The sequence below is a fragment of the Cryptomeria japonica genome, unplaced genomic scaffold, assembly GCF_030272615.1.
Source record: "Cryptomeria japonica unplaced genomic scaffold, Sugi_1.0 HiC_scaffold_144, whole genome shotgun sequence".
NCBI classification, from domain to species: domain Eukaryota; kingdom Viridiplantae; phylum Streptophyta; class Pinopsida; order Cupressales; family Cupressaceae; genus Cryptomeria; species Cryptomeria japonica.
The window spans coordinates 167,235-185,000 of record NW_026728966.1 but is presented as its reverse complement, the minus strand read 5'-3'; the positions used below and the strand labels follow the sequence as shown (position 1 = coordinate 185,000).

General features: G+C 61.7%; 3 non-coding genes across 3 annotated transcripts; all 3 read right to left on the bottom strand.

Moving 5' to 3' along the window:
• Positions 1-877: 877 nt before the first annotated feature.
• On the bottom strand, positions 878-996 carry LOC131866430 (5S ribosomal RNA). Its single transcript, XR_009365043.1, has one exon. It is a non-coding gene; the product is annotated as a 5S ribosomal RNA (ribosomal RNA).
• Positions 997-6,911: 5,915 nt separating this feature from the next.
• On the bottom strand, positions 6,912-7,030 carry LOC131866429 (5S ribosomal RNA). Its single transcript, XR_009365042.1, has one exon. It is a non-coding gene; the product is annotated as a 5S ribosomal RNA (ribosomal RNA).
• A 5,916-nt stretch (positions 7,031-12,946) lies between these two features.
• Positions 12,947-13,065, bottom strand: LOC131866426 (5S ribosomal RNA). Its single transcript, XR_009365039.1, has one exon. It is a non-coding gene; the product is annotated as a 5S ribosomal RNA (ribosomal RNA).
• Between the last annotated feature and the right edge of the window lie 4,701 nt (positions 13,066-17,766).

The following is a 17,766-nucleotide window of genomic DNA, read 5'->3' as shown; positions in this document are numbered from 1 at the left end:
GGCTGGGCTGCGCACCTTGGTGGGCGCCATGGTGCGCACCTTTCGTGCGCTCCAAGGTGCGCACGAAGTCGGAGCTCGGTTTGCCCCGGGTGCGCACCTTGGTGGGCGCCATGGTGCACTCCGAGGTGCCCAAGATTGGTGCGCACCAAGGAGCGCTCCGAAGTGCGCTCCAAGGTGCGCAGGTGCGCGCGAAGTCGAAAGTTGGGTTAATTGTCCGGTTTGCCTCGGGTGCGCACCTTGCGTGCACCTTCGCCAGGGTGGGCGCCTTGGTGCGCACACCTTGGCTGGGCTGCGCACCCGGGCGCGCACACCTTGGCACCCGCGTTTCCTTCATTTTAAATTTTTTTTTTTTACAATCTCTCAAGTGGGAAATTCTATAATCTCAACTTTTTTTGCCTTTTCAGGAAACTTTTGAATGGAGCGCATCATTGGTGCGCTCCGAAGTGTGCTCCAAGGTGCGCACCTCTGGTGTGCTCCAAAGCTCTCTCTAGCTGCGTGCACCTGCCCCGGCCGCGCACCCGGCCCCGCCCAGCTTCGCTCACCTGTCCCGGGCGTCTGGTGCGGAACCTTAGAGTAAGAAACATCACCGTGCACCTTGGCCAACGTGCGCGACTCGACCGAGCGCGCACTGGCCGAGGTGCACACCGATTTCACCTGGGTGCGCGCGCAGCACCTCGGGCGCACCGGGGTGCGCGCACAACGCCCGGGTTGCACCGTGGCCTGTGTGCTCGGGGCGCCTCGGGTGCGCGCTCGGTGTCGCCCCCGCGCGCGCGGTAGTGCGGGCAGCGCACCCCGGCCCGGCCCGGCCCCGACGAGAACGCAAACGGGCAAAAGGTTTATTCAAATAGCATTGCGACGCCCGGCGAAAAACTAAAAAAGGGTGCAACACCGGGACTTCCCGGGAGGTCACCCATCCCAGTACTACTCCGGCCCAAGCGCGCTTAACTGCGGAGTTCTGATGGGATCCGGTGCACTAACGCTGGTATGATCGCACCCGTTATGAGCTTGTCGCAGTGTGTACTTAGCAAACCGCGACCCACGTGCGAATCCACCCCGGCCACCCACCCCCGTCGAGGTGCACACCCTCCCTCGCGAAGTGCGCCCCGTTCGCCAAGTGTGAGCCCTGCCCGGGTGCGCGCACCTTGCTAGGGCGTCGGGTGTGCACCCGGCCCGGCCTACGTGCGTGCACCTGGACGGGGCGTCGTGTGCGTGCAGTGTCCCGTCTGCAACGCGGTGCCCACACACCACCTCGGGCGCAACGACCTGCGCTCACATGTGGGCCGAGTGCACCTTGGTGCATGTTCGGGGCGCCTCGGGTGCACGCTCGATCTTGCCCCGGTGCACCAAGGCGCTCGGTTTGCCCCGGGTGCGCACTTGGTGCAAGGTGGGCACCCAAAATAGGGATCAAGCACCAAAACACAAGTTTCGGGATGCAAAATGGGACCCAAGGACCACAAATGCGTTCCAAGACCCATGATGGGTCCACGAGAACAAAAATGTGTTCCGAGACTTAATAAACAAATATTGGGTTTTAGGAGAAGAAACATGCTCTGATGCCCAAAACGAGAATCGACCCCGAAAAGGCCACAGGCCAAAAGTGGGATGCGAGACAAAAAAAAATGGGACCCGAGGACCAAAATTGGGTTCCCAGGTCGAAGACAGGGCAACCGGACAAGAAACGACCTCTAAGGCTCGAAATGAGTCCCGACGACTAAAACTTGACAAGAAGCACCCATCAGGCACCCAACTCGACACCCATGGGATGCCGACCCACCCGGGCTTCCACCTAGCACACCTTGGCACCCACCCACCCTCGCACCCAACCTCGCACCCAACTTAGCACCTTTGAACCCACATTGGCACTCACCCTGACCCTGGCACCTTGGAACCCACATTGGCACTCACCTTGACCCTGGCACCCACCTTTGCACTCACCTTGGGACCCACCCTGGCTCCCACCTCGGCACCCACCCAGACACCCACCTTGGTTCCTTGGCACCCACCTTGGATCCTTGGCACCCACCCCGACACCCACCTTGGCACGCAACTTGGCTACTTGCCACCCACCTTGGCTCCTTGACGCCCACCCCGACAACCACCCCGTGACCTACCCTGGCTAGGGTTGGTGCACACCCACCCTGGTGCCCACCTTGGCACCCACCCCATGACCCACCTTGGCACGCACCTTAGTACCCACCCCGTTACCCACCCTAGGACCCACCCCGTGACCCACCTTGGCCAGGGTGGGTGCCTTGGTGTGCACAACTTGCCTGGGCTGCACACCAGGGCGGGCTCAAGATGGCACCCGCGTTCCGTTTTTTTCACTATCTTTCAAAACGGAAATTTTAAAATCTCGTTTTTTTTTTTTTTTTGCCTTTTCTGGAAATTAGTGAAGGCAGCGCATCAAAGGTGCGCAATGCTGGTGCGAACCCGGGAGCGCTCCGATGTGTGCTCCAAGGTGCGGCGTGCACGAAGTCCGAGCCCGGCTTGCCCCGGGTGCGCACCTCGCGTGCACCTTCGCCGGGGTGAGCACCTTGGCTGGGTTGCGCGCCCTGGTGCGCACCAAGGAGCGCTCTGAAGTGTGCTCCAAGGTGCGGCGTGCACGAAGTCGGAGCTCGGTTTGCCCCGGGTGTGCACCTCGGGTGCGCACCTCGCGTGCACCTTCGCTGCGGTGGGCACCTTGGCTGGGTTGCGCGCCTTGGTGGGCACCATGCAGTGCACGAAGTCGGAGCCCGGTTTGCCCCGGGCGCGCACCTCCGCCAGGGTGGGCACCTTGGTGCGCACAACTTGCCTGGGCTGCGCACCAGGAAGGGCTCAAGATGGCACCCGCGTTCCGTTTTTTTCACTATCTTTCAGAACGGAAATTTTAAAATATCGTTTTTTTTTGCCTTTTCTGGAAATTAGTGAAGGCAGCGCATCAAAGGTGCGCAACGCTGGTGCGAACCTGGGAGCGCTCCGATGTGTGCTCCAAGGTGCGGCGTGCACGAAGTCGGAGCCCGGTTTGCCCCGGGTGCGCCCTGGTGGGCACCATGGTGCGCACCAAGGAGCGCTCCGAAGTGTGCTCCAAGGTGCGGCCTGCACGAAGTCGGAGCCCGGTTTGCCCCGGGCGTGCACCGCGGGTGGGCACCTTGGTGCGCATGCCTTGCCTGGGCTGCGCACCAGGGCGGGCTCAAGATGGCACCCGCGTTCCGTTTTTTTCACTATCTTTCAAAACGGAAATTTTAAAATCTCATTTTTTTTTGCCTTTTCTGGAAATTAGTGAAGGCAGCGCATCAAAGGTGCGCACCTCGCTGCCCACCACGGTGCGCAACGCCGGTGGGCACCCGGGAGTGCTTCGAAGTGTGCTCCAAGGTGCTGCGTGCACGTTGTCGGAGCCCGGTTTGCCCCGGGTGCGCACCTCGCGTGCACCTTCGTCGGGGTGGGCACCTTGGCTGGGTTTGCCCCGGCTGCGCTCCGAAGCGGGGTTATTGGAGCGCCGCCTCTTTTTTTGTCGGAGCGTTTGGTGGGGTTTCTCGCATTGGCTCTTCCCAGGCCCGGTTGCCACCCTGGCGCGCACGAAGTCGGAAGTAGGGTTAATTGCCCGGGTGCGCACCTTTGCCAGGGTGGGCACCTTACCTGGGCTGTGCACCAGGGCGGGCTCAAGATGGCACCCGCGTTCCGTTTTTTTCACTATCTTTCAAAACGGAAATTTTAAAATCTCCTCTTTTTTTTGCCTTTTCTGGAAATTAGTGAAGGCAGCGCATCAAAGGTGCGCACCTCGCTGCCCACCTTGGTGTGCTCTGAGGTGCGCACCCGGGAGCGCTACGAAGTGTGCTCCAAGGTGCGGCGTGCACGTTGTCGGAGCCCGGTTTGCCCCGGGTGCGCACCTCGCCTGCACCTTGGCCGGGGTGGGCACCCTGGCTGGGTTTGCCCAGGGTGCGCTCCGAAGCGGGGTTACTGGAGCGCCCCCTCTTTTTTTGTCAGAGCGTTTGGTGGGGTTTCTCGCATTGGCTCTTCCCAGGCCCGGTTGTTGGGTGCGCTCCCACCCTGGCGCGCGCGAAGTTGGAAGTTGGGTTAATTGCCCGGGCGCGCACCTTCGCCAGGGTGGGCACCTTGGTGCGCACACCTTGGCTGGGCTGCGCACCAGGGCGGGCTCAAGATGGCACCAGCATTCCCTTTTTCTCACTATCTTTCAAAACGGAAATTTTAAAATCTCGTTTTTTTTTGCCTTTTATGGAAATTAGTGAAGGCATCGCATCAAAGGTGCGCACCTCGCTGCCCACCTTGGTGTGCTCCGAGGTGCCCACCACGGTGCGCTCCGAGGTGCCCACCACGGTGCGCAACGCCGGTGCGAACCCGGGAGCGCCCCGATGTGTGCTCCAAGGTGCGGCGTGCACGAAGCCGGACCCCGGTTTGCCCCGGGTGCGCACCTCGCGTGCACCTTGGTGCGCACACCTTGGCTGGGTTGCGCGGCCTGGTGGGCACCATGGTGCGCACCAAGGAGCGCTCCAAAGTGTGCTCCAAGGTGCGGCGTGCACGAAGTCCTAGCCCGGTTTGCCCCGGGTGCGCACCTTCGCCGCGGTGGGCACCATGGCGTGCACGAAGTCGGAGCCCGGTTTGCCCCGGGTGCGCACCTCGCGTGCACCTTCGCCGGGGTGGGCACCTCGGCTGGGTTGCGCGCCCTGGTGCGCACCAAGGAGCGCTCCGAAGTGTGCTCCAAGGTGCGGCGTGCACGAAGTCGGAGCCCGGTTTGCCCCGGGTGCGCACCTTCGCCGCGGTGGGCACCCTGGTGCGCACCATGGCGTGCACGAAGTCGGAGCCCGGTTTGCCCCGGGTGCGCACCTCGCGTGCACCTTCGGCGGGGTTGCGCGCCCTGGTGCGCACCAAGGAGCGCTCCGAAGTGTGCTCCAAGGTGCGGCGTGCACGAAGTCGGAGCCCGGTTTGCCCCGGGTGCGCACCTCGCGTGCACCTTCGGCGGGGTTGCGCGCCCTGGTGGGCACCATGGTGCGCACCAAGGAGCGCTCCGAAGTGTGCTCCAAGGTGCGGCGTGCACGAAGTCGGAGCCCGGTTTGCCCCGGGTGCGCACCTCGCGTGCACCTTCGCCGCGGTGGGCACCATGGCGTGCACGAAGTCGGAGCCCGGTTTGCCCCGGGTGCGCACCTCGCGTGCACCTTCGCCGGGGTGGGCACCTCGGCTGGGTTGCGCGCCCTGGTGCGCACCAAGGAGCGCTCCGAAGTGTGCTCCAAGGTGCGGCGTGCACGAAGTCGGAGCCCGGTTTGCCCCGGGTGCGCACCTCGCGTGCACCTTCGCCGCGGTGGGCACCATGGCGTGCACGAAGTCGGAGCCCGGTTTGCCCCGGGTGCGCACCCCGCGTGCACCTTCGCCGGGGTGGGCACCTCGGCTGGGTTGCGCGCCCTGGTGCGCACCAAGGAGCGCTCCGAAGTGTGCTCCAAGGTGCGGCGTGCACGAAGTCGGAGCCCGGTTTGCCCCGGGTGCGCACCTCGCGTGCACCTTCGCCGCGGTGGGCACCTTGGCTGGGTTGGGCACCATTGAGCGCTCCGAAGTGTGCTCCAAGGTGCGCACCATGGCCCTCCAAGGTGCGCAGCATGGCGTGCACGAAGTCGGAGCCCGGTTTGCCCCGGGTGCGCACCTCGCGTGCACCTTCGCCAGGGTGGGCACCTCGGTGCGCACACCTTCTCAATGTTTTCTTGCCTTTTCTGGAAATTGGTGAAGGCAGCGCATCAAAGGTGCGCACCTCGGTGTGCTCCGAGGTGCGAACCCGAGAGCGCTCCGAGGTGCCCACGAAGTCGAAAGTCGGGTTAATTGCATTGTTTTCCCCGGGTGCGCTCCGAGGTGCGCAACATCGGTGCGCACCAAGGAGGGCTCCGAAGTGTGCTCCAAGGTGCGCACGATTCGGAGCTCGGTTTGCCCGGGGTGCGCACACCTTGGCTGGGTTGCGCACCCTTTGTGCGCTCCAAGGTGCGCACGAAGTCGGAGCTCGGTTTGCCCCGGGTGCGCACCTTCGCCAGGGTGCGCACCTTGATGCGCACGCCTTGGCTGGGCTGCGCACCTTGGTGGGCGCCATGGTGCGCACCTTTCGTGCGCTCCAAGGTGCGCACGAAGTCGGAGCTCGGTTTGCCCCGGGTGCGCACCTTGGTGGGCGCCATGGTGCACTCCGAGGTGCCCAAGATTGGTGCGCACCAAGGAGCGCTCCGAAGTGCGCTCCAAGGTGCGCAGGTGCGCGCGAAGTCGAAAGTTGGGTTAATTGTCCGGTTTGCCTCGGGTGCGCACCTTGCGTGCACCTTCGCCAGGGTGGGCGCCTTGGTGCGCACACCTTGGCTGGGCTGCGCACCCGGGCGCGCACACCTTGGCACCCGCGTTTCCTTCATTTTAAATTTTTTTTTTTTACAATCTCTCAAGTGGGAAATTCTATAATCTCAACTTTTTTTGCCTTTTCAGGAAACTTTTGAATGGAGCGCATCATTGGTGCGCTCCGAAGTGTGCTCCAAGGTGCGCACCTCTGGTGTGCTCCAAAGCTCTCTCCAGCTGCGTGCACCTGCCCCGGCCGCGCACCCGGCCCCGCCCAGCTTCGCTCACCTGTCCCGGGCGTCTGGTGCGGAACCTTAGAGTAAGAAACATCACCGTGCACCTTGGCCAACGTGCGCGACTCGACCGAGCGCGCACTGGCCGAGGTGCACACCGATTTCACCTGGGTGCGCGCGCAGCACCTCGGGCGCACCGGGGTGCGCGCACAACGCCCGGGTTGCACCGTGGCCTGTGTGCTCGGGGCGCCTCGGGTGCGCGCTCGGTGTCGCCCCCGCGCGCGCGGTAGTGCGGGCAGCGCACCCCGGCCCGGCCCGGCCCCGACGAGAACGCAAACGGGCAAAAGGTTTATTCAAATAGCATTGCGACGCCCGGCGAAAAACTAAGAAAGGGTGCAACACCGGGACTTCCCGGGAGGTCACCCATCCCAGTACTACTCCGGCCCAAGCGCGCTTAACTGCGGAGTTCTGATGGGATCCGGTGCACTAACGCTGGTATGATCGCACCCGTTATGAGCTTGTCGCAGTGTGTACTTAGCAAACCGCGACCCACGTGCGAATCCACCCCGGCCACCCACCCCCGTCGAGGTGCACACCCTCCCTCGCGAAGTGCGCCCCGTTCGCCAAGTGTGAGCCCTGCCCGGGTGCGCGCACCTTGCTAGGGCGTCGGGTGTGCACCCGGCCCGGCCTACGTGCGTGCACCTGGACGGGGCGTCGTGTGCGTGCAGTGTCCCGTCTGCAACGCGGTGCCCACACACCACCTCGGGCGCAACGACCTGCGCTCACATGTGGGCCGAGTGCACCTTGGTGCATGTTCGGGGCGCCTCGGGTGCACGCTCGATCTTGCCCCGGTGCACCAAGGCGCTCGGTTTGCCCCGGGTGCGCACTTGGTGCAAGGTGGGCACCCAAAATAGGGATCAAGCACCAAAACACAAGTTTCGGGATGCAAAATGGGACCCAAGGACCACAAATGCGTTCCAAGACCCATGATGGGTCCACGAGAACAAAAATGTGTTCCGAGACTTAATAAACAAATATTGGGTTTTAGGAGAAGAAACATGCTCTGATGCCCAAAACGAGAATCGACCCCGAAAAGGCCACAGGCCAAAAGTGGGATGCGAGACAAAAAAAAATGGGACCCGAGGACCAAAATTGGGTTCCCAGGTCGAAGACAGGGCAACCGGACAAGAAACGACCTCTAAGGCTCGAAATGAGTCCCGACGACTAAAACTTGACAAGAAGCACCCATCAGGCACCCAACTCGACACCCATGGGATGCCGACCCACCCGGGCTTCCACCTAGCACACCTTGGCACCCACCCACCCTCGCACCCAACCTCGCACCCAACTTAGCACCTTTGAACCCACATTGGCACTCACCCTGACCCTGGCACCTTGGAACCCACATTGGCACTCACCTTGACCCTGGCACCCACCTTTGCACTCACCTTGGGACCCACCCTGGCTCCCACCTCGGCACCCACCCAGACACCCACCTTGGTTCCTTGGCACCCACCTTGGATCCTTGGCACCCACCCCGACACCCACCTTGGCACGCAACTTGGCTACTTGCCACCCACCTTGGCTCCTTGACGCCCACCCCGACAACCACCCCGTGACCTACCCTGGCTAGGGTTGGTGCACACCCACCCTGGTGCCCACCTTGGCACCCACCCCATGACCCACCTTGGCACGCACCTTAGTACCCACCCCGTTACCCACCCTAGGACCCACCCCGTGACCCACCTTGGCCAGGGTGGGTGCCTTGGTGCGCACAACTTGCCTGGGCTGCACACCAGGGCGGGCTCAAGATGGCACCCGCGTTCCGTTTTTTTCACTATCTTTCAAAACGGAAATTTTAAAATCTCGTTTTTTTTTTTTTTTTGCCTTTTCTGGAAATTAGTGAAGGCAGCGCATCAAAGGTGCGCAATGCTGGTGCGAACCCGGGAGCGCTCCGATGTGTGCTCCAAGGTGCGGCGTGCACGAAGTCCGAGCCCGGCTTGCCCCGGGTGCGCACCTCGCGTGCACCTTCGCCGGGGTGAGCACCTTGGCTGGGTTGCGCGCCCTGGTGCGCACCAAGGAGCGCTCTGAAGTGTGCTCCAAGGTGCGGCGTGCACGAAGTCGGAGCTCGGTTTGCCCCGGGTGTGCACCTCGGGTGCGCACCTCGCGTGCACCTTCGCTGCGGTGGGCACCTTGGCTGGGTTGCGCGCCTTGGTGGGCACCATGCAGTGCACGAAGTCGGAGCCCGGTTTGCCCCGGGCGCGCACCTCCGCCAGGGTGGGCACCTTGGTGCGCACAACTTGCCTGGGCTGCGCACCAGGAAGGGCTCAAGATGGCACCCGCGTTCCGTTTTTTTCACTATCTTTCAGAACGGAAATTTTAAAATATCGTTTTTTTTTGCCTTTTCTGGAAATTAGTGAAGGCAGCGCATCAAAGGTGCGCAACGCTGGTGCGAACCTGGGAGCGCTCCGATGTGTGCTCCAAGGTGCGGCGTGCACGAAGTCGGAGCCCGGTTTGCCCCGGGTGCGCCCTGGTGGGCACCATGGTGCGCACCAAGGAGCGCTCCGAAGTGTGCTCCAAGGTGCGGCCTGCACGAAGTCGGAGCCCGGTTTGCCCCGGGCGTGCACCGCGGGTGGGCACCTTGGTGCGCATGCCTTGCCTGGGCTGCGCACCAGGGCGGGCTCAAGATGGCACCCGCGTTCCGTTTTTTTCACTATCTTTCAAAACGGAAATTTTAAAATCTCATTTTTTTTTGCCTTTTCTGGAAATTAGTGAAGGCAGCGCATCAAAGGTGCGCACCTCGCTGCCCACCACGGTGCGCAACGCCGGTGGGCACCCGGGAGTGCTTCGAAGTGTGCTCCAAGGTGCTGCGTGCACGTTGTCGGAGCCCGGTTTGCCCCGGGTGCGCACCTCGCGTGCACCTTCGTCGGGGTGGGCACCTTGGCTGGGTTTGCCCCGGCTGCGCTCCGAAGCGGGGTTATTGGAGCGCCGCCTCTTTTTTTGTCGGAGCGTTTGGTGGGGTTTCTCGCATTGGCTCTTCCCAGGCCCGGTTGCCACCCTGGCGCGCACGAAGTCGGAAGTAGGGTTAATTGCCCGGGTGCGCACCTTTGCCAGGGTGGGCACCTTACCTGGGCTGTGCACCAGGGCGGGCTCAAGATGGCACCCGCGTTCCGTTTTTTTCACTATCTTTCAAAACGGAAATTTTAAAATCTCCTCTTTTTTTTGCCTTTTCTGGAAATTAGTGAAGGCAGCGCATCAAAGGTGCGCACCTCGCTGCCCACCTTGGTGTGCTCTGAGGTGCGCACCCGGGAGCGCTATGAAGTGTGCTCCAAGGTGCGGCGTGCACGTTGTCGGAGCCCGGTTTGCCCCGGGTGCGCACCTCGCCTGCACCTTGGCCGGGGTGGGCACCCTGGCTGGGTTTGCCCAGGGTGCGCTCCGAAGCGGGGTTACTGGAGCGCCCCCTCTTTTTTTGTCAGAGCGTTTGGTGGGGTTTCTCGCATTGGCTCTTCCCAGGCCCGGTTGTTGGGTGCGCTCCCACCCTGGCGCGCGCGAAGTTGGAAGTTGGGTTAATTGCCCGGGCGCGCACCTTCGCCAGGGTGGGCACCTTGGTGCGCACACCTTGGCTGGGCTGCGCACCAGGGCGGGCTCAAGATGGCACCAGCATTCCCTTTTTCTCACTATCTTTCAAAACGGAAATTTTAAAATCTCGTTTTTTTTTGCCTTTTATGGAAATTAGTGAAGGCATCGCATCAAAGGTGCGCACCTCGCTGCCCACCTTGGTGTGCTCCGAGGTGCCCACCACGGTGCGCTCCGAGGTGCCCACCACGGTGCGCAACGCCGGTGCGAACCCGGGAGCGCCCCGATGTGTGCTCCAAGGTGCGGCGTGCACGAAGCCGGACCCCGGTTTGCCCCGGGTGCGCACCTCGCGTGCACCTTGGTGCGCACACCTTGGCTGGGTTGCGCGGCCTGGTGGGCACCATGGTGCGCACCAAGGAGCGCTCCAAAGTGTGCTCCAAGGTGCGGCGTGCACGAAGTCCTAGCCCGGTTTGCCCCGGGTGCGCACCTTCGCCGCGGTGGGCACCATGGCGTGCACGAAGTCGGAGCCCGGTTTGCCCCGGGTGCGCACCTCGCGTGCACCTTCGCCGGGGTGGGCACCTCGGCTGGGTTGCGCGCCCTGGTGCGCACCAAGGAGCGCTCCGAAGTGTGCTCCAAGGTGCGGCGTGCACGAAGTCGGAGCCCGGTTTGCCCCGGGTGCGCACCTTCGCCGCGGTGGGCACCCTGGTGCGCACCATGGCGTGCACGAAGTCGGAGCCCGGTTTGCCCCGGGTGCGCACCTCGCGTGCACCTTCGGCGGGGTTGCGCGCCCTGGTGCGCACCAAGGAGCGCTCCGAAGTGTGCTCCAAGGTGCGGCGTGCACGAAGTCGGAGCCCGGTTTGCCCCGGGTGCGCACCTCGCGTGCACCTTCGGCGGGGTTGCGCGCCCTGGTGGGCACCATGGTGCGCACCAAGGAGCGCTCCGAAGTGTGCTCCAAGGTGCGGCGTGCACGAAGTCGGAGCCCGGTTTGCCCCGGGTGCGCACCTCGCGTGCACCTTCGCCGCGGTGGGCACCATGGCGTGCACGAAGTCGGAGCCCGGTTTGCCCCGGGTGCGCACCTCGCGTGCACCTTCGCCGGGGTGGGCACCTCGGCTGGGTTGCGCGCCCTGGTGCGCACCAAGGAGCGCTCCGAAGTGTGCTCCAAGGTGCGGCGTGCACGAAGTCGGAGCCCGGTTTGCCCCGGGTGCGCACCTCGCGTGCACCTTCGCCGCGGTGGGCACCATGGCGTGCACGAAGTCGGAGCCCGGTTTGCCCCGGGTGCGCACCCCGCGTGCACCTTCGCCGGGGTGGGCACCTCGGCTGGGTTGCGCGCCCTGGTGCGCACCAAGGAGCGCTCCGAAGTGTGCTCCAAGGTGCGGCGTGCACGAAGTCGGAGCCCGGTTTGCCCCGGGTGCGCACCTCGCGTGCACCTTCGCCGCGGTGGGCACCTTGGCTGGGTTGGGCACCATTGAGCGCTCCGAAGTGTGCTCCAAGGTGCGCACCATGGCCCTCCAAGGTGCGCAGCATGGCGTGCACGAAGTCGGAGCCCGGTTTGCCCCGGGTGCGCACCTCGCGTGCACCTTCGCCAGGGTGGGCACCTCGGTGCGCACACCTTCTCAATGTTTTCTTGCCTTTTCTGGAAATTGGTGAAGGCAGCGCATCAAAGGTGCGCACCTCGGTGTGCTCCGAGGTGCGAACCCGAGAGCGCTCCGAGGTGCCCACGAAGTCGAAAGTCGGGTTAATTGCATTGTTTTCCCCGGGTGCGCTCCGAGGTGCGCAACATCGGTGCGCACCAAGGAGGGCTCCGAAGTGTGCTCCAAGGTGCGCACGATTCGGAGCTCGGTTTGCCCGGGGTGCGCACACCTTGGCTGGGTTGCGCACCCTTTGTGCGCTCCAAGGTGCGCACGAAGTCGGAGCTCGGTTTGCCCCGGGTGCGCACCTTCGCCAGGGTGCGCACCTTGATGCGCACGCCTTGGCTGGGCTGCGCACCTTGGTGGGCGCCATGGTGCGCACCTTTCGTGCGCTCCAAGGTGCGCACGAAGTCGGAGCTCGGTTTGCCCCGGGTGCGCACCTTGGTGGGCGCCATGGTGCACTCCGAGGTGCCCAAGATTGGTGCGCACCAAGGAGCGCTCCGAAGTGCGCTCCAAGGTGCGCAGGTGCGCGCGAAGTCGAAAGTTGGGTTAATTGTCCGGTTTGCCTCGGGTGCGCACCTTGCGTGCACCTTCGCCAGGGTGGGCGCCTTGGTGCGCACACCTTGGCTGGGCTGCGCACCCGGGCGCGCACACCTTGGCACCCGCGTTTCCTTCATTTTAAATTTTTTTTTTTTACAATCTCTCAAGTGGGAAATTCTATAATCTCAACTTTTTTTGCCTTTTCAGGAAACTTTTGAATGGAGCGCATCATTGGTGCGCTCCGAAGTGTGCTCCAAGGTGCGCACCTCTGGTGTGCTCCAAAGCTCTCTCCAGCTGCGTGCACCTGCCCCGGCCGCGCACCCGGCCCCGCCCAGCTTCGCTCACCTGTCCCGGGCGTCTGGTGCGGAACCTTAGAGTAAGAAACATCACCGTGCACCTTGGCCAACGTGCGCGACTCGACCGAGCGCGCACTGGCCGAGGTGCACACCGATTTCACCTGGGTGCGCGCGCAGCACCTCGGGCGCACCGGGGTGCGCGCACAACGCCCGGGTTGCACCGTGGCCTGTGTGCTCGGGGCGCCTCGGGTGCGCGCTCGGTGTCGCCCCCCGCGCGCGCGGTAGTGCGGGCAGCGCACCCCGGCCCGGCCCGGCCCCGACGAGAACGCAAACGGGCAAAAGGTTTATTCAAATAGCATTGCGACGCCCGGCGAAAAACTAAGAAAGGGTGCAACACCGGGACTTCCCGGGAGGTCACCCATCCTAGTACTACTCCGGCCCAAGCGCGCTTAACTGCGGAGTTCTGATGGGATCCGGTGCACTAACGCTGGTATGATCGCACCCGTTATGAGCTTGTCGCAGTGTGTACTTAGCAAACCGCGACCCACGTGCGAATCCACCCCGGCCACCCACCCCCGTCGAGGTGCACACCCTCCCTCGCGAAGTGCGCCCCGTTCGCCAAGTGTGAGCCCTGCCCGGGTGCGCGCACCTTGCTAGGGCGTCGGGTGTGCACCCGGCCCGGCCTACGTGCGTGCACCTGGACGGGGCGTCGTGTGCGTGCAGTGTCCCGTCTGCAACGCGGTGCCCACACACCACCTCGGGCGCAACGACCTGCGCTCACATGTGGGCCGAGTGCACCTTGGTGCATGTTCGGGGCGCCTCGGGTGCACGCTCGATCTTGCCCCGGTGCACCAAGGCGCTCGGTTTGCCCCGGGTGCGCACTTGGTGCAAGGTGGGCACCCAAAATAGGGATCAAGCACCAAAACACAAGTTTCGGGATGCAAAATGGGACCCAAGGACCACAAATGCGTTCCAAGACCCATGATGGGTCCACGAGAACAAAAATGTGTTCCGAGACTTAATAAACAAATATTGGGTTTTAGGAGAAGAAACATGCTCTGATGCCCAAAACGAGAATCGACCCCGAAAAGGCCACAGGCCAAAAGTGGGATGCGAGACAAAAAAAAATGGGACCCGAGGACCAAAATTGGGTTCCCAGGTCGAAGACAGGGCAACCGGACAAGAAACGACCTCTAAGGCTCGAAATGAGTCCCGACGACTAAAACTTGACAAGAAGCACCCATCAGGCACCCAACTCGACACCCATGGGATGCCGACCCACCCGGGCTTCCACCTAGCACACCTTGGCACCCACCCACCCTCGCACCCAACCTCGCACCCAACTTAGCACCTTTGAACCCACATTGGCACTCACCCTGACCCTGGCACCTTGGAACCCACATTGGCACTCACCTTGACCCTGGCACCCACCTTTGCACTCACCTTGGGACCCACCCTGGCTCCCACCTCGGCACCCACCCAGACACCCACCTTGGTTCCTTGGCACCCACCTTGGATCCTTGGCACCCACCCCGACACCCACCTTGGCACGCAACTTGGCTACTTGCCACCCACCTTGGCTCCTTGACGCCCACCCCGACAACCACCCCGTGACCTACCCTGGCTAGGGTTGGTGCACACCCACCCTGGTGCCCACCTTGGCACCCACCCCATGACCCACCTTGGCACGCACCTTAGTACCCACCCTGTTACCCACCCTAGGACCCACCCCGCGACCCACCTTGGCCAGGGTGGGTGCACCCACCCTGGTGCCCACCTTGGCACCCACCCATCCTAGCACCCAGCCTGTGACCGGGCTTGGAACCCAACCTTGCACCCGTCTTGGCCAGTGTGGGTGCGCACCCATCCTGGCACCCACGTTGTGACACACCCTTTAACCCACGCACCCTAGCAGCCACGTTGGCACCCACCTTGGAACACAACCTAGCAACTTGGCACCCACCCCGTGACCCACCTTGGCATCCACCATAGCAGTCGCCCACTTGGCACCCACCTTGGAACCCAAGTTGGCACCCACCTCGGCACCCACCTTGACACTTGTGGACCCACCTTGCCACTCACCCTAGCATCGACCCATCCTAGCACCCACCCTGGCACCTTTGCACCCTAGCACTCACCCATCCTAGCACCTAACCTGTGACCCACCTTGACACTCACCCTCGCACCCACCTTGGAACCCAACCTAGCACCCACCCACCCTGACACCAACCCTAGCACCTACCCACCCTTGCACCCACCCTGTGACCCATCTTGGCACCCACCCATCCTACCACTCAACCTATCACCCACCTTCTCACCCACCTTGGCATCCACCTTAGCACCCACCCACACTGGCACCTTGGCACCCACCTCGGGCAAGGTGGGTGCACACCCACCCTGACACCCAATTTAGAACCAACCGAGCATGTTACCCACCTTGGCACCCACATTGCAGCCCACCCTAGTACCCACCCTATGACCCACATTGGCATCCACACCCTAGCACCCAGGCACCTCGACACCCGCCTTGACACGCACCCTAGCACTAAACCTGTGACCCACCTTGGAACTCACCCTAGAACCCACCCACCCTGTGAACCACCTTGGCATCCACCTTAGCACCCACCCACCTTGGCACCCACTCTAGCACTCACCCATCCTAACACCCAACTTGTTACCCACCTTGGCACCCGCCCTCGCGTCCACCTTGAAACCCACCCTAGCACCCACCCACGCAGGAGCCCACCTTGGCACCCAACCTAACACCCACGCATCCTGGCACCCAACTTGTGACCCACCTTGGAACCCACCCTAGTACCCACCTTTGAACCCACTATATCACCAACCCACCTTGGCACCCACCCTATGACCCTCTTTGGAATCCACCCTAGCACGCACCCACCCTGGCACCCACCATGGAGCGCACCCTAGCACCCACCCACCTCGGCACGCACCTCAACACCCACCTTGGTGTGCGCACTGCGCCAACCTCTCAAAGACCCTATGTGGTGCGCTCCAAAGTGTACACCTTTGGTGCGCTCCAAGGTGCGCACCTTTGGTGCACACCGAGGTGCACACCAAAGTGTGCACCGAGGTGAGCACCAAAGTGCACTCCAAGGTGCACACCAAGGCGTGCACCTTTGGTGCGGTCAATGCAAACGAATTCGGAAGTTGGGGTCGATGTCCTAATCGCTGCTGCAGACTACACGTATGAGAATCGGACAAATAGCTTTATATAGGGGAGGTGTTGCGTTTGATGGGTCGACTCCCCTGGTTGTGTGCACTGCACCAACTTCAAAGACCCTGTCTTGTTTAAGAAGTCAAAAGTTGGGGTGGATGTCCTAATCATTGCTGCAGTCTACGCATGTATGAGAATCAGACAAATAGCTTATATAGGGGAGGTGTTGCATTCGGTGGGTTGACTCCCCTGGTTGTGCGCACTGCGCCAACCTCAAAGACCCCGCATAGCAGAAGAAGTCGGAAGTCGGATTTTGGTGAGCACCAAGGCGTGCACCTTTGGTGCGGTCAACGCAGACGAATTCAGAAGTTGGGGTGGATGTCCTAATCGTTGTTGCAGGCTACACATGTATGAGAATCAGACAAATAGCTTATATAGGGGAGGTGTTGGGTTTGATGGGTCAACTCCCTTGGTTGTGCGCATTACGCCAACCTCAAAGACCTTGTTTTCGTTAAGAAGTCAAAAGTTGGGGTCAATGTCCTAATGGCTCCTGTAGGCTACACATGTATGAGAATCGGACAAATAGCTTATATAGGGGAGGTGTTGGGTTTGATGGGTCGACTCCCCTGGTTGTGCGCATTACGTCAACCTCAAAGACCTTGTTTTCGTTAAGAAGTCAAAAGTTGGGGTCGATGTCCTAATTGCTCCTGTAGACTACACATGTATGAGAATCAGACAAATAGCTTATATAGGGGAGGTGTTGGGTTTGATGGGTTGACTCCCCTAGTTGTTCGCATTACACCAACCTCAAAGACCTTGTTTTCGTTTAGAAGCCGAAAGTTGGGGTCGATGTCCTAATTGCTCCTGCAGGCTACGCATGTATGAGAATCAGACAAATAGCTTATATAGGGGAGGTGTTGGGTTTGATGGGTCGACTCCCCTGGTTGTGCGCATTGCGCCAACCTCAAAGACCCTGCATTGCGGATGAAGTCGAAAGTCAGAGTTTGGTGTGCTACAAGGTGTGGTCGAAGGTGCTCACCTAGGTGTGCACCTTTGGAGCGCAGGAAAAGTGCCCTCCAAAAGTGCGCACCTTTGGAGTGCACAAAAGTGCCCTCCAAAAGTGCGCACCTTTGGAGCGCACAAAAGTGCCCTCCAAAAAGTGCCCTCCAAAAGTGCGCACCTTTGGAGCGCACAAAAGTGCCCTCCAAAAAGTGCCCTCCAAAAGTGCGCACCTTTGGAGTGCAGAAAAGTGCCCTCCAAAAAGTGCCCTCCAAAAGTGTGCACCTTTGGAGTGCACAAAAGTGCCCTCCAAAAGTGCGCACCTTTGGAGCGCAGAAAAGTGCCCTCCAAAAAGTGCCCTCCAAAAGTGCGCACCTTTGGAGCGCAGAAAAGTGCCCTCCAAAAAGTGCCCTCCAAAAGTGCGCACCTTTGGAGCGCAGAAAAGTGCCCTCCAAAAAGTGCCCTCCAAAAGTGCGCACCTTTGGAGCGCAGAAAAGTGCCCTCCAAAAAGTGCCCTCCAAAAGTGCGCACCTTTGGAGCGCACAAAAGTGCCCTCCAAAAAGTGCCCTCCAAAAGTGCGCACCTTTGGAGCGCACAAAAGTGCCCTCCAAAAGTGCGCACCTTTGGAGCGCACAAAAGTGCCCTCCAAAAGTGCGCACTTTTGGTGCGCACCAAGGCGCTGGTTCGGTCGTTGCAGGCGAGTTCGGAAGTTGGGGTCGATGTCCTGAGCGGAGGTGCAAACTACACAGGTGTCGGAATCGGACAAATAGCTTATATAGGGGAGGTGTATGCTTCGATGGGTCGACTCCCCAGGTTGAGCGCACCGCGCCAACCTCAAAGACCCTACGGTATGGATGAAGTCGGAAGTTGGGTCCGATGACCGATTCGATTAGTAGGTATGCTCATGAGGTCGGAATTTGGGTCCGATGACCTGCCATGTGCAGGAAGGCGAATGTTGGCACTGTGCGTTGCAAGGTGCACACCAAGGTGCTGGTGCGGTCTTTTTAGTCGAGTTCGGAAGTTGGGGT